This window comes from Rissa tridactyla, chromosome 4, assembly GCF_028500815.1.
Source record: "Rissa tridactyla isolate bRisTri1 chromosome 4, bRisTri1.patW.cur.20221130, whole genome shotgun sequence".
Taxonomy (NCBI): Eukaryota; Metazoa; Chordata; class Aves; order Charadriiformes; family Laridae; genus Rissa; species Rissa tridactyla.
This window is the reverse complement of record NC_071469.1, coordinates 18479330-18495464: the sequence shown is the minus strand read 5'-3', so window position 1 is coordinate 18495464 and position 16135 is coordinate 18479330. Positions and strand designations below refer to the sequence as shown.

The following is a 16135-nucleotide window of genomic DNA, read 5'->3' as shown; positions in this document are numbered from 1 at the left end:
AGGTCCCTGTGACCATTTTGAGCTCTTCTTATTTGAGATGAGTTGTATCTTAGTTCACATGGTGGCAAGATGAGTCTTTTCTACAGGGACAGCCATCAGGAGATGGGGGAAGAGAACGTCTGCTTCAGGATTTCTGGATTGTTATGTGTCTGTGTCCCCTCTGCCCACCTGCTCAGGAATGTGGAAGGTTTTGTGGCAGGTGCCTCTTCTGTGCTGTGCCTCTTCTGTGAAGAGTAGTGTTGCTCTCTAGGAAGGGGATGCCCTCTTCACTGGTCAGTATATGGCATTAGAAAGGAAGATCCTTCTTTAGCTTCAGCTGGCAGTCAAAGTACTCTGTAGTCTAATGCGACTGGTAAACCCTGCTCAGTCTTACATGATCATATGCACTTCTCACACTGGCCTCCCTGCCATTATCATGGGTGATGGCTGGGCTTCATGTATCTCTCCTTGTGCTCCTATTAATCCGGAGTACAAATCCTTTTGGACTCATTTTATGCTATATTGATTCAGCCAAAATCCTGAAGCAGTAATTTCCACAGGTTTGTCAGGCCGGGTTTTTGAGGCTCACACCAGTTGCTTGAATGATATCCTAAACTTGTGCCGTTAGCCCCTTGGGTACGCTGCCTCTCTAGGGTGATAGAGTGCAGCCTAGGTTCTTGGTGCTAGGACCCACCTGCAGTATGACTATGTCCCCTTTCTGCATCTCCATCTACCTCTGCAGACTGCAAGGCTTTTGAAGAAGGCTTCAAAAACTGGCCTTGATTTTGGTTGTTCAGTTATTAATAATATGCCAGTACTAATTGCAGATGCTTGTTGCCTCATGCTTATTGCTTTTGAGATATTGCCTGTTGCCTTGTTAAAAAAGACCTCGCTCAGAGATACGTCACTCCTTGTTTAGTCCCTCCCTCAAGTATTTGAGTACCATGGTCATTTTACTGGTGTGCTGCTTGGACCGCCCTGTTGCTGTAACCATTGTGCTGCTTAGAGATTTGGAGATTCCAAAGGCAAAATGGACTGTTTCTGGGCATGGGTCTGCATGGTTGCTTTGATAGCACTATGGTGCACTAACTCCACAGTAAGCCTCTCTGCCCCTTCTATCCCTCGTGAGAAATGAAGTTGAGGTCTCAGCTGGTGAGTGATTAGCACTGGTCTCTTGCGAGGAGGCTGTCAGCTCCAGTCTAATACTTGTGAGCTCTTCCCACATCTACTGATGTCACTGTGTTTTTATGATGGGCTGTCATCCATACATTGCATGTTTGGAACAAGCGGTACTAATTCTCCTCTTGGGTGGTGGTTTGCATGATGTGGAAATAAGTGGATGTTCTCCAAGTGTAATTTTGTCAGGGGACTGCCTGAGGAGTGACCCGAAGCTTTTAGCAGAGGCATGCAGAGCAGCGAAGTGTGGGCTCAGGAAAGAGAGAAAGACAAAGAAGAGAGGCGAAAATAGATTGGTAAAGCTTCAAAGATGGCACTTGGGTTCCTGGGATTGGATGTTTGATGAAGCCACGTATGAAGGAAGGCAAAGACTCACTCAGAATCATGGGAGAAGGAGACTGTTCACCTGGGAGAGGGAGTGCTCACCTTGAGGAGTCCATGAATGGAAGATTCAAGACAGGCCATGGTGGAAAGACATGTAAAGATGGTATGAGTCAAGGGCGAGAAGAGCCCAATTCAGCACTGCTTTTAGGCAAAGGAAACTCCACTGACATCTTATAGCTTCAGGCAAGTACCAGCAAAAACATCTGGGCTGGATCTTGAGCAGTATAAGTCTGCTCGGGGGCCATTGACTTCAGCGGTGCCACACCGATTTATGCATGTGAAACGTTTGGCCCTCTGCTCACTTTCCTGCCGTCAGTCCTGCCTGCTTTTGGGGTCCTGGGGAGTTTTCCAGCTGAATTTGTGGGGGTCGATGCAGACAGTTTCCTGGTAAATGAGAAAAACACTGTCCTTCCATCCTGCTTCATCTGCCTGGGATTTCCAACCGAAAGGCACTGACTAATTCCATCTGGCAGGCTGACCACGCTTCAAAGACTGCAAATCCTGAGACTTTTAACTTACAAACAAAACCATGCATTAAAAAAAAAAAAAAGAGAGAGAGAGAAAAAAATAAAAAGACAGCTCTCCCAAGGGACAGTCTCTGCGAAATCCAAAACAAGGTCTCAGCGCCTGCCCTGGTGCTCCGGCTGACGCCAGTGTTTTTTCTGTCCCTTTTAAAACTGAGCTGGAGTGTTCCCGACTCCTCCGTTCGACACCTCCGGCTCCCTTATTCCCCTCGGTGAGTGGGGCGGGGGGGGGGGAGGAGGCTGGAAGGGAAAGGCCAGAGCAGAGGAGGAAAGAAATGCCTGGTATTGATCCACCAAGTCTGGCTAGACTGCAAGAAATTCCGGTTTGTGAAAAATGTTGCGGTTTAGAGCATTTGTTTTCGTTCCACGGTGGGATGAAACCAAGACTTTCTGGAAGGAGGGGGGAGAGGGGAGGAGAAGAAGAAGAAAAATGACCCTTTTTTTTTTTTTTTGGGTGGTTGTTGTTGAGGAGGGACAGCCTCCCTGTGGTATGGATGCCCACACCGCAGGGCTGGGGAGTCAGTCCTCTCCCAACAGCCTCTCATGTCAGCCTGTGCTCCTCTAGTAGGGTAGGGCAAGGACTGCCCTCGGGGGAATGAAGGGAGACCTTCTGCTTCCAGCTCATCAGACGCTTTTGGTGGAACAGAACCAAGGGGTGATCTTCAGGACAATGACCTGCCCCTGTGACACTCGTGCACTCATGATGGAGTTTGGCAGCAGGACTCAGTGAATGCCCCCCCTTTGTGACAGTTTGGCCCTTGCTGAGTTTTTGTCAACTCAACTGGGCAAGTTTCCCCAGCGTGGGTGTGAGGAGCCAGCTGCACAGCTTTTGGGAGGTGAAGAGGGTCCCCTGACTTCAGCAATGTGAAGTAGGGAGGCCCTAACCCAGAGCTGGTACAAAGGGGAGTTTGGAATGATTAAAAATAAAAAATTAAAAAAAAAAAATAGAGATTTAAAGACATTGCTCTTCCCTTTTAAAATGAGTGTGTTGGCTTTTCCCACAGCCCCCTGCTCCTGGGTAATGGTAATTCTTTGCAGAGAATGTAGGAGTAAGTAAAAAACATAGCAGAGCTGGGACTGGAAGGCTTGAAGATGGCAAATAGGAGGACGCAGACACAGTATGCAGCTCTTGTGCCTTCCAGGCAACTCCTACAGCATGATGAAGGGAGATCTGGGCTTACCTTTAGGTGAGAAAACAGTGACTTTGAACAAGGTAGTGGTGATCTAGCCCTTTTGCATCTTTCCCGAAGTCAGAGAGCAAATTGGCCAGCAGAGCTGGGAAGGGGATGGGGCAGTGCTGTTTGGAGGGCGTCATGAAGGCCGTGTTCCAGAGGCACCCTCTTGCTGTGCCTGTGCGGTGTTGATTGGCTCCCAAATCCCAATATGTGCACTTGCATGTGCCTCCCAGGCGCAGCCTGCGAGAGCTTGCCCCACTGTTTGAAGAATTGCTGTGGCATCCTGGTGCTTGATTTCCACCCTATCCCCCCACCCCAAAAAAAAACATCCCAAGCTGTGGACAAGATGGGGATGGCAAGTCATCCTATGCTTGCAGCTAGCAGCCCTTGGGAGCTGCCTTGTCTATTTTCCAGGAAGTAAAAACCCTTTTCTGGACATCAGCAAGCAAACTATACAGGGGAAAAGAGAGAGAGGAAAAAAAAAAAAGTGTCTGCCATGAGTCAGAGGACTCCTCCGGGGGGCTGTGGGATTGCAGGGAGGGCGGGGCAAAGGGAGGAGCATGGCTGCTATAGGCAGACCTATGTACCACCAAGCCACAGGCATGAGGTCTCGGAGCTCCCAGGCCCAGGAGCACAACGGGACCTTCATCAGCTTTTCCAAGGCAGGAGGGCTTGCAATAAAACCTGAAGTGTCTGGTATTCTGATTGTCAAAGGCCACAGCTTCCAAGGTGAACACTTCAGAGTGACAACAGAGGGTAGAGCTGAGGTTGCTAGGTGAAGGCTGCTAAAAGAACAGGTTTATTCCCCCAAAAGGGATTCATTGACAATGGCTATATCCAAAGCTTTTTCACTAGTTGTGAGCCTGTCTTGTTGGTGGGTTCCCCCCTTCCTGGCACCTCCTGCTTTCACCCAACACAGCTCTCAGGACCTTCAGCCATACACCTGTTGCCCTTGCTCTGTTATTGTGAAGCAAAAGAGTATCAAACCTGCTGTGAGCCATCATCTAAGAATTTCCCAGCCTCTTCAGCTTCCCCTATAATGGTGTTGAGTGTCCCTTCTTATAGAGGAGGGCTTCCTACTGAATGAGACCAATCATGGTTGACGCTGTTGGGGTAAGAAGGCTGGGAGCTGAGTCTCTGCTGCCACAGCTGTTTGGTCTTGGCAAGGCATGCGTAAAGCTTTCAGGTGTTGTCTGGTGGCCTCCAGAAGTGCCTAGCATATTGCAGGCTTCCCAGGTTGTAAGTAGATTATTCTCTTCCGTTTCCTACTAGTAACAAGAGATGGATACCAAGGATGGGACTCACCACCATGGCTGGGTATTTTACTGGGGTATCCTTGGTGCCATGTCCATGTGCAGAATGGCACCAAAGTGGGCTCTTTCTTGCTCTTTCTCCTTTTCGCATTGACTCTAGTAGTAGGTTTCCCATGGCTTTACCTGGCTAGTGCCCGTGTTGCTGATGGGCCAAAGTGCTGCAAAATGACAATAAGGGCCTCTACAGGTATGTCAGCCCGAAAAGGAAGGTCAAAAGCAAGACTGGCAAACTGGTAACAATGAATGAGGAGAAGGTTGAGGTACTCAACAACTTTTTTTGCCTCAGTCTTCACTGGCAACCTCTCTCCCTGCACCTCTTGACGGGGTGGACCTCAAGGCAGGGATTGGGGGAGCAGAGTCCCTCCCACTGTAAGAGAAGATCAGATTTGTGACCACCTAAGGAACCTGAACATACAGAAGTCTATGGGACCTGATGAGATGCATCCCAGAGTCCTGAGGGAATTGGCTGATGTAGTTGCCAAGCTACTCTCCATGATGTTTGCAAATTCATGGCAGTCAGGTGAAGTCCCCAGTGAGTGGAAAAAGGGAAACATTGCGCCTAAGTTTAAAAAGAGTAGAAAAGAGGACCCTGGGCACTACTGACCGGTCAGCCTCATCTCTGGGCCTGGGAAGATCATGGAACAAATCCTCCTAGAAGCTATTCTAAGGCATGTGAAGGACTGAGAGGTGATTTGAGACAGCCAGCATGTCTTCACCAAGGGCGAGTCCTGCCTGACCAACGTAGTGGCCTTCTATGATGGAGTGACTACATCAGTGGACAAGGGAAGAGCTATGGATATCATCTATCTGGACTTCTGTAGTCCCCACAACATCCTTCTCTCTGAATTGCAGAGATATGGATTTGATAGGTGGACTATTTGGTGGATGAGGAATTGGTTGGATGGTCACATCCAGAGGGTAGTGGTCAACAGCTCAATCTCTCAATGGAGATTGGTGATAAGTGGTATCCCTCAGTGGTCCACAGTGGGACCAGTACTGTTCAATATCTTCACCAATGATATAGACAATGGGATTAAGTGCACCCTCAGCTGGGCTGCATCAAAAGAAGCGTGGCCAGCAGGTCAAGGGAGGTGATTCTGCCCCTCTACTCTGCTCTGGTGAGACCCTGCCTGAAGTACCGCGTCCAGTTATGGAGGCCTCAGCATAGAAAGATATGGACCTGTTGGCGCAGGTCCAGAGGAGGGCCACAAAAATGATCAGAGGGCTGGTGCACCTCTCCTATGAGGACAGACTGAGAGAGTTGGGGTTGTTCAGCCTAGAGAAGAGAAGGCTACAGGGGTACCTTATTATGGCCTTTAAAGTACTTAAAGGGGGCCTACAGGAAAGATGAAGACAAACTTTTTAGCAGGGCCTGTTGCGATAGGACAAGGGGTAATGGCTTTAAACTAAAAGAAGGTATATTTAGACTAGATATTAGGAAGAAATTTTTTACAGTGAGGGTGGTAAAACACTGGAAGAGGTTGCCCAGAGAGGTGGTAGGTGTTTCATCCCAGGAAACATTCCAGGTCAGGTTGGACAGGGCTCTGAGCAACCTTCTCTAGTTGAACATGTCCCTGCTTATTGTAGCGGAGGTTGGACTAGAAGACCTTTAAAGGTCTCTTACAACCCAAACTATTCTATGATTTTATGATTCTAACGCCAAGTATCTGGTAAACCCATCACCACCGAAGCACCTGAGGTTAAGGCTGGAACTCCTCTCCCAGTGAAGCTGAAGGCGGGTTTGAGCCTGCAACGCTGCATTTCATTACTTACTGTACTGACTTAGCTCAGACGGGAGGAGGGGGAATGCTGTTTCCTTGCTCTTGCTAACTTTTACTTTCATACAAGAAACAAAGCTCACTCTTTTCCCCATGCTGAAGTATGCAGATGTGCTGCGCGCCTCTGCAGGCTGCGTTGGAAGGAGTTGCTGTGATCTGTTTTAAACACTTGACAGCCCCCTCATTAATTGTCGGAAAGCCTGCCTGGTAATGCGGTGGAGTCTGGAGCCTGCAGAATGTTACTGAGAGTGATACGTATCTGTATATCCTATAGTGCTGGAAGAACTGTTGAATCCTGTGAAGCTCTTGGCTTTGGAAAGTCACTTTTCAGGCACATTTTTCCTTGTAACTGAATTCCAGGCTTGTTAGCGTCTCTCCCTCCCTCTTCTCTTCCCCCTAACCCTTCCCCCCCTGCCCCAAAAGTGACAATCGTTTAGAGGAAGATACAACTGTCTTCATGCCATGTTCTCCTCTGAAGAGAAACCGAGGTCACATACTGTGCATTGAAGAATAATTGCAAATCAAGGCAAGGGCGAGTTGCTTCCTTGTATCCTACTTGAGGTGTATATGGGACTAGTACCAATTGGAAAGTTGTTCAACACTTCCTATCATAAGACCTTGTATTCAGTTGCTTATGGCTTTGCCAATCTCTAACTGTTCTAACTGGCACTTTTGGTGCCACACTTGTGACTCAGCCTGGATTTTTCTTGGGATGGTGTTATCTGAAATGGTTCAGCCATTTCCAAGAATGAAATGAGGAGAAAAAGTTTTATTTCTTCCATGTTTGAATAAAGACAAAAAGCAAGATTTTTAATTTTTTTTTTTGGTGTTATTTCACTGAGGCTCTTTCCTCATTTCCTCCTCCTGAATGAGAGGCTGAGATGTTGCTGAGGAACCACGGGGAGCTGGACCTCACCTCATTTTTAGTCCTGGGTGTTTGTTAGGCATTCATTCCAGCTAATTTGTTTGAGCTGAGCTTCCTCCACCCCCTCTGGAGAAAGATAGGTGTGTTCAGTCAGCCCGTCTGAAGGTAGGTACCTAATAGAAGTGAAAGGAATTGCACCCTGGAGGTTAATGACAGAGATAGTTCAGAAAATTTGTTTAAAGTAGACTCCTCATTTTCAGACAGGTAAGTTCAACCCTCTGAGGTTGAGGAAGAGCCTGCTGTTGTTCCTGTGAAAAGCTCATTGTTTTCAGCTGTGTTATATGTTTTGGAGAAAACAAAACCAAAAAGATATCTCAGTTTGCTTGTGGTCGTAAGAGTCTGGTAAATGTTTTGATGAGTCTACTCGAATAGTGCAACATTGTGGACATTTATCCCAAAAGCAAGAGGGTGTATTTCATCCATGAACCTTCCTAATGACTTTCATGGTACCATGATGCTAGGGAGGAGGTGAAAAAGCTGTCTGTCTTTCCTGCAATCATGGTGGCCTCAGTTCTGCTGGTGTCTGGGAGGCAGGGAGGAGCTAGGCAACCAGACTTCAAGTGCAGAGGGAATGCTGGGAGCTGAATGTGGTGGAGAAGACAGCAAAGGGAGTAGATAGACACAAGAAGGCTTGCACGGGAAGGCAAAGAGGGAAGTTAGGACAGGCAGGAGGTCTGAAAGCCAGCAGGGAAGAGGAGGCTGATATCGGGAAAGGAACTGGAAGAATGGGAAAACAAAGTGAGGCTGAGAGCATGTGAGAAGGGAAAGCAACTGAGGCTGTTGGTGGGGCAAGGAACGTCAGGCTGGTAAGCAGAGGTTCAAAATTCAAGAAAGACCAAGTCCAAGAGGACAAGAAACTCAGTTGTGGAGGCAGCAGCACAGAAAGAGGCAGAACAAGGACAGGCTGTGGGAGACAGGCAGAAAAACTCAGGCTTGGATGTGGACCAGGGAAGAATGATCTGGGATGTCCTGTGGAAAAAACTGGCTGTGTCACAACGACCATGTTCAGGGGAACCAGTTACTGCTGCGTGAATAACCTGGATTTTGGCACTTACAGGGCTTCTAGCTCCTGGCATATAACATCCTTTGTGGGTATAATACTGTATAGACTGAATGTATTTTTTCATCTGGATTTTTCTCTCTGCTCTATTTCTTGTGCTAACCTTTCCTTGGTGTTTTTCTCTACTGCTTTTTCCAGCCTTTCATGTGCAAACTTTGGGCCCAAGAAGGTTTATGCTGAGCTCACAAACATATGCTGCTCAAGTGGTTTGAAATACTGAGTGAAGTGTGTTCATCTTTCACTAGCTGGAGTAAAGATACATAAGAAAATGGTTTCCAGGAAAAATACCGTTGGAAGTCTGAGGAAGAGCCTATTATCTGTTTACTAGGACCTAGTCATTCCCTTCCAGCTGTCAGCCCTCTATTGGTTATCCGCGTTATGCCTGGATCTTTGTCTAAATGAGAACCCATCAAACAGTTAAAATCAAGGGGGCTTCATCAGCGGAAGATCTGGCCCTGATCTTCCAGCTCACTGAGACCAAGAGCAGTCTGTTACAAGGTCTGAGGTACAGCTTGACTTTAAACACCTGCTTAAGTGCTTTTGTGCTTTCAGTTGCTGGGAAAAAGTTGCTGGGATTCCTGGGTGGCAATCTGTGATTCACGCCCTCGCAAAGGGTCAGCAGAAACGGGCATTGTGCTTCTGGCTTTAGAGTCTACAACTTGATCTTCGTCTCTGTCTGGCAGCGCGTTTCAAACCCCAGCCGATATTGCGTGTACTTCTTGGACAATCTTGCCTTTTTACGCACTTGCTGTTCCATGACCCTCTGGCAGAATTGCCTGCCCCCATTATTCATCCTGACACGGTTCGTAATGCGCAGAGCCAACCTGTGGCATCCAGCCTGCAAGTTTCCCTAAGGCTGCAGAAGAGAAAAAAAAAAAAATATGCAAGCATAAGCACATGCGTGTAAACACACTTTTCGTGTGTTTTCACATACTGTATGTGCGTGCATATATTTATGCATGCTTGTCTGCACACACATATGCATCTTTTGAATACTTGTTTTGTGTCCTACTGGATGAAAACCTGAGAATGGAAAATGTGTCGATAAACATAGTGGAGCTTTTCAGAGCATTTTATCTGAAGCCGCAGCTTGCAGCTGCTTTCCAGTGTTAGGGTAGGATAGGGGGAGAAAAAGGGAAGAAGGAAGGGAAGCGAAAACAGAAGCCGAGAGGCAAGTGGGAAGGGAAGGGAAGGAAAGGGAAGGGGAAAAGGAACAGAGTGTAGAGAAAAGAGCAGGAGAGGGAGGAGGAGAGAAGAGAAAAGGGAGAGGAAAAGGGGAAAAGAAAGGAAAAGAAAAAGTGCAGATAGCAATGCTGTCAGAGTTTGTATACCTTAAAATCAGAGAGGTCCAAAAGTTTTTGACCTACATTCTCTGTTTCAGAAGCATAGTACAATAACACACCGTGGTTTGTTCAAAACATGGCAACTTGACTTGAATCTTATGTTTTGAAGAAAGATTTCGCAATGGTGCTGAGGAGAGAAAGACAAAAGATTTAGCTGTTCCCCTTTACTATCGCCCTCCCTCTGTCTTTTGGCAGGCTTGGAATCAAACCCACTCGCTTCTGAAATATCATAACATTGCTGTTTTGATGGAGTGAGGCTTGAATTAAAACTTAAAAGAAATTAAAAAATCCTTAAATCCACTGGGACAGGATGCTAGTATTTCTAATAAAGCGGGTTTATAGACTGAATGGTTTGACATCTCATATACAGACTGGTGGAAGTACATGCTGCAGAGTGGTCTGCAAGGGGACAGCCATCACGTGGTGTTCTGACTCATTCAGATGGATTTTGATTTCTGTTTGATTTTTTTTCATTTCCTTCATTTCAATTTGAAGGGGCAGAGTCAAGTGCTCTGGTGCGGGGTCTGGTGCACTAATGGAATAAACAGTATTGTGGACATGTTGGCAAACTCTCAGTTTGACTTGGCTTCGCTGGCCTCCAAAGAGTTATATTATTGGTTATTTATGAGTATGCGGATGACCTTTGGGCAGTGGGGAAAATGTTTATGAATCTAAAAGGCTTCGCAAACTTTAGCACAAAAGCTTGTTTTGTCCAAAAAAATGTGAACTGTAAGTGACTTCTTCATCATTCAGCCTTGCTTGTTCTCTTATTTTAAAAGCCTTTGGTCATTCAGTCGAGCTCTAGAATCAAACCATGTAGAGCAGATGAGCAGTCACATGCCCTGAATAGCAAAAAGTGAAAATCCAAGTGGAAAGCATGTGAGTAACTCCAAGAGAGCAGCTGGTTTTGTTCAATGGGCTGGTGAAGGCTGAGTTATTCAAAGAAGTCAAAGGGAGTTAGGTAGTGCTGACCCATTATGTTTGTGGACTTCCTTACCCGCAGGGGTATACATTTGAAAGTTGCAGATTCACTTGGGAAAAATTAGGATCAGTTTGTGAACAATTTGTAAGTGGAAGAAAAAACCAAGCCGGCGGCTGAATTTCCAATCAGTCCTACTGATAATGAATAACTTCTGCAGTTCTGCTTTCTGAAACAAACTTTGGGTTGTCCATTTCTTCGCATGTCATTTCAGGAAATTGAAAATACATGGGGGAAAAAAACCCCTCATTCTCTTCTTTTGAAAGTCATCAAAGTTATTCTTTTCTATCCTTATTTTTTTCAGTGCTTTTTACTTTTCTGTTGCTAACGCATGCCCAGCATGATTTGAGTGCTGTTCCCGGGTCAGTATTTGCAGCTAGAAAAATGATTCGCCAGAAGCAATTGGTGCATCCTACTTGCAAAAAGGCTGGTCTCTTTTTACATGCTGTCTTAGTGTTGCGCTCTCTTTGCCCATTGTAGGCGAAGCCTGAAGTATGCCACACTGGGGATTTGTAATGTTTAGTGTGTTGCTCCCCCAGTGAAAGCCAAGAAATGCTGGCTATTTAGCTTCCTTGCACCTGGCTTCAGCTCCCAGAATAAATCAGAGCAGCCTAAAGCTTATTATAAATTACTCCTGGTTGCCAGTGACTCCTGGGGAGTCAGGCAAGGATCAAAGGGGAATACAAACAGCCCAGCCACAGCTTCTTTCCTTTTCTGCGGCTGATGCTAAGTTTAGGTATCACTGCAGTGGCTCTGTGCCCTGATGCTTTCTTTTTCCTTTTGGGAGGATCCTCCACCTATGGAGTAAGACAGCACCGCCTGGCTGCTTCGGTACTGTCCGGTTCTTGTTACAACATTCTGCCTCTAAATTTCTGAAGATGGACTGCAAAGTTCAGGCAACACTTAATCCTGTTTAAGACACTCTGGCGTCCTGTTTGTGGCCTAGAGAGTTTAGCGGTATTTCCCAGGGCAGAACGGATTTTATGCTCGTTGCTGCGGTGTAAGGCTGGACAATTTGTGGGGCTGCCTGGTAGGACAGTACCAGGAAGGAGAGCAGAGTGCAGCCTGATTTCCCCTGTTATCAGTGGTGCAATTGCAATGTTGGGAAGGAATTAGGCACACCCAAGTACTAAGAGGATGGATGTGGCTTATCATGCATGATGTGGCTTGAAATAGTGGAAGGTGAGATACAGTTCTGGGTGAACAAGTTGACTTTGTTATTCTGATATATGTACGTGAGTGTTCCTCTTCAAAACCTTGTCCCAAATGCTTGTCCTTTCTAGATAGCTGTGGCCGTAACCTGTGACCTTCTGTCAGAAAGATGCAAAATAATTTATTGGGAAGGAAGCTAGCAATGAGCGTTGTCAATTCCGAGGCAATCTTCCTGTATTTGGTGTTTTTTCTTCTCCAAAGACTAAGCTCCGGGAGTCATGGGATTTATATGAGACCTGTAAGTTTGAGCTTGGAAAAAACCCCACCGAACCCCGCCCTTATACATGCAGAGTTTGGCGGCATAAATCTTAAAACCTCAGAAAAACAGATGGCAAAGAAAGGAAGGTCTGTCTTTTGAGGTTTTAAATAATAAAGGGCTTGTGATTATTTAAGGCCGGTCTCTCAATGTTTTAAACACGTCTCGTGATATTTGGATGCGTGGAGGTGGCGACGCTGGCCAGGTACCTATAAAATGCCTAGATCGCTCCTTAGAACACCCCTTGTTATAGGCAATATAATAAAACACGGGGTATAACCCTCACCTGTGTTTTATAACTAGATTAAAAAACCTTTCAGAAGAGACCCCTTCCCGTTATGTCCAATCATGCTTTCCACAACAGAATCTCGCCATGGAGCTATTCAAGCGTCAGTATGGCCTGTTTTCCCTCTCTTTTAATGAACCATCCACTGACTTCAAGCTCTGAGAACCAGAGCAAGGAAAATCAAACTGGGAGATGAAAGAGAGGGAAGACCCCACATTTCCGCCTGCTTCCAGAAGAGGGGGGCTGGAGGGAAAAAACACCCTTTGCAGCATGCCTCGGGGCATGTCCCGCAGGAGAAGAGGCAGCTTGCCGGGTGGAGGGCTTTGATCAGTTCCTGACTGCTGAGATATGCTTGCTGGTGTGGAGAGGGAAGGAGTGGGGAAGAGAAGCCAGAATGGGTGGGAGGGAAGGGAGAGCTGGGCAGGGTTTCTCAAGCTGCCTGGACTTCCCACAGCCTGCAGTTGGGCTGCCCCGACCTTCCTCCCTTTGCCTCCAGCTGGCCATGGCTGGGCTGATGTCCAGGGCAGAAGGATGGATCCGAGCAAATTGCCAGATGAATCTTCATTTTATGCTGGTTTTGGTGGTGCCTAGCGCTGCTGTTATCTCACACGCAAGCTGCTGCCCCTTCTAGCTGCTTATCCCCACCTCCTTGTGATGGACAGCTATTTCTCTGCTGGTGGCACTTGAGGGACAAGGAGCTGCAGGTTGCCCTGAGCAAGAGGTCACAGCTCCTGTGAGGCTGTCCCTGTGCCGTTCAGCTGGCATTTGCTCCTGGAGCACCTCTCCTGCGTCGCTGAAGCAGCTCTAGCCCCATTACGGACCAGAGAGAACAAACCGCTCTGGGCTGGCACCGGCACTTGGGAGCACACGCAGCTCATAGCCCTCGCCTTTCTCTCTGCCTGGCTGGGGCAGGAGCACCTGTTGTCCTCCCAATTTTTCCCGCTGCCACCTGCATGGGTGTTCCTCACAAGGGAGGTCTCGTGCCACTTGGCTGTCTCGCTCCGTGTTTGTGTGCCATAGTGCTATGAATAATTTAGAGGCTGTTCTCTGCCTTTTCGATTCACTGCCATGTGTTACAGTGGCACCAGGTCTGGATTCAGTGGGATTCAGTCCTGTGTTCTTCTCCCTGGAAGATGCTCCTGAATGGTTTTCAGAAGTTATAGCCTGGGCTGTAAGCTTGTAGCATGGTGGAAATGGCTATTGTCGAGGCTTTTACTCTATGTCTCTGACTCTGTCAAAGCTTTTCTGCTGGTAGTTACTTAGATGAGCCCCGGAGGAAACCATCCCTCACTTTCCTTTCAGCCCCTTTGTAATTCTTTGTATAGTAAATGTGTTAAATAGCTGGTGTCTGAGAAGCATGACATTTCAAGTACTTAATTAAGCCTGCTTTGAATGATGGCAAGGTTTTGCTGCACTGTTAGGGGTGTGTTCTAATACCGGGGTGACTCTGCCAGGTGTCACACGGATGCCAGTGAGGTTACCTCCGCTTGGTGCTGACCTGTGTGGTCATTCAGGCAAAGACCATTCAAATGTTAGACACTGAAATTAGAACCACTGGCATCCATGGAGAGCTTTCACAGACCAGGAGGTGTCAGGACTTTGGATCTGCAAAGGCGGGTAGCTCTGCAAGCCTGCCTTTCCAAATCACCTTTCGCGCAGCACTAAAACCCGTGAGGAGAGCCGTTTCTTCCACAGCGACTTGAAATTCATATACAGCAGCTGAGAAAGCGATCTGTCTTGTTTACAGGCAAGCAAGGGATTTGTGTATGCATGCGTCTGCCTGACTGCTGGCGAATGCATCTATTTGAGTGCTTGACGGGTCCATCTTCGTGCAACATGCTTTTCAGGCATAATTCTGCTTTTTATTAGAGCAAACTGGCAGCGAAGGAAATGGGGATGGTGTGTTATGTGTTACTGGGGCAAGGGAAGGGAACTGGTGGTAATTCCTTCTGTAATCAAAACCAGCTTCAGAATAGACAGAAAAGACCTTGATAAACCTTTCTTTCCTGCAGAGGACTCTGTACAGCCCTTCTCTTGGATCCAACCCCAGGTTTTGTCGCAGTCGAGTTTTGGAGACTGTTTCCCCCCATCCACCAGGTAGCTAGCCTCATTCTCCACCATGGGGAGCAATGCCGAGAAGAATCTTATCTAGACCAACCTTTGCTATTTGAACCTCAGAGCTCAGGGTTTGTTATTTTAGTATTTCTCAGGGCAGTGTTCTGCTTGTGAAGTTTTAGAGAATTGCAAGTCAGGTATCTTCAGGCAAATGCTTTGCAAGGTTTCTGCATGGACTCCCATCACTACCCTCAGTGCTTAGATCCTTTTGGCTAAAAGCAACCATGACAGTAATTTAGTCTGACGTAGCGCAGCGCTGATCACATTTGTATCGGGGTCAGGCAGTTTCCTCTCTCTTCCTACATTTGTCCTGAGCATCTGCACAGCTGGGCCAGACAGAAGGCTTTTTAAACGACACTGTTTGGGATCCTGGGGGAAGGATCCTCTGTAAGGTAAAGGGAGATGGGAGACGTGGCTGGGTAGGTTACTGCTGCAGAGGTGTTGAGATAAATCTGGGGATGGCAGGCATGCCTCTTCTAAGCATTAGTATGGAGAGGTCTTTTGACAAGGCTGGCTTCTGCTAGGGCTGCATCTCCCCGCATCTGCAGGCTCGTTTCTTAACCTGCTCCTAAAGCCTCTCCCTTTTCCTTTCTCTTCAGTTCCCAGGATATTTTTTCTCCTCCCCTCCCTGGGAGCCCAGTACAGCTTAGGAACTGGTGTAGTGACTGTGTCTCTTCCCTGAGCTCAGGCAGGCAGTATCCAGAGCAGGCAGGTGAACTGCGGAAAGCGGAATAGAGTTGTTTAGTCTGGGATGCTATTAGTGGAGACGAGCAGCAACCGGAGAGCGTGCTCAGGGGCTGAGCGAGGGGAAACGTCTGTTTTAAGATGGAGCAGCTTGAGGGAATAGTTGGGACTGTATTTTTGGGGTTTTTTTTTCCTTGCACAGAAGAAAGTAGAAACAAGAGTGCGCCCATTCGTCACCTGTACACCACTCCCTAGGGTTAACCCTATGTCTGAAGCCTGTCGGAGGGGTTAGGAGGTGGGAGGAAGGGAACTAGCTCTTTTTCATGAGGGTGGAGGGAGAAGGAGGAATTTTTTATTTTTTATTTTCCTGGGAGGGAGCTGAAGACAAAAGGGTCTCTGAGGAAAGCTGTTGGTGGGGAGCTGAAAAGGGGGAGAAAACTGTCTCCTGTAGAGAAGGGGAGGCGAGCTCCCATCCAGCTGCCATGGAGCTATCTGTCTTGCTTTTTTCTCATTTACTTCAGTGGGAAATCAGGGTTAACAGCACACACAGGGACAGCGCAGAAGGGGACAGCCCATTCCATGGAGTGGAGACGCTCATCCAAACCTGACAGCTGCCTAAACGGCACTGTAGGAAGCCTGTTCAGTAAAGACAGCTGGGTGCAGAGAAGCAAAATCGAGCAGGAAAGGGACAGTGTGGCTGGAGCTTGGGAGAGGAGAAGTCAGGAAAGCTGCGAGCTAATCCCAGCTCCACCACTGGCTGCTGGTGGGATATCGGGTAGGTCACATGTGTGCCTTCCTAGTCTGTTCTCCCTTGCCTGTCTGGAGAGCAAATCCGGCTCTCGGTTTTGTTGAGTGACTGGGTGTAGCAAAGTGTTTTGTTTGGGCTTCTCTGCACAGTGGTCCTTTAGTGCTGGGTCTGCAAACACTCGCCTGCACTGGGACTTTT

At 47.5% G+C, this 16135-nt stretch overlaps 1 long non-coding RNA gene across 1 annotated transcript in view; it reads left to right on the top strand.

Moving 5' to 3' along the window:
• The first annotated feature begins 1211 nt into the window (after positions 1–1211).
• The window catches only part of LOC128908505 (uncharacterized), a 70547-nt gene continuing 55623 nt past the window's right edge, over positions 1212–16135 (top strand). Inside the window, exon 1 of the long non-coding RNA XR_008465979.1 lies at positions 1212–2275. This is a non-coding gene — a long non-coding RNA (uncharacterized LOC128908505). The remainder of the gene's footprint in view (positions 2276–16135) is intronic.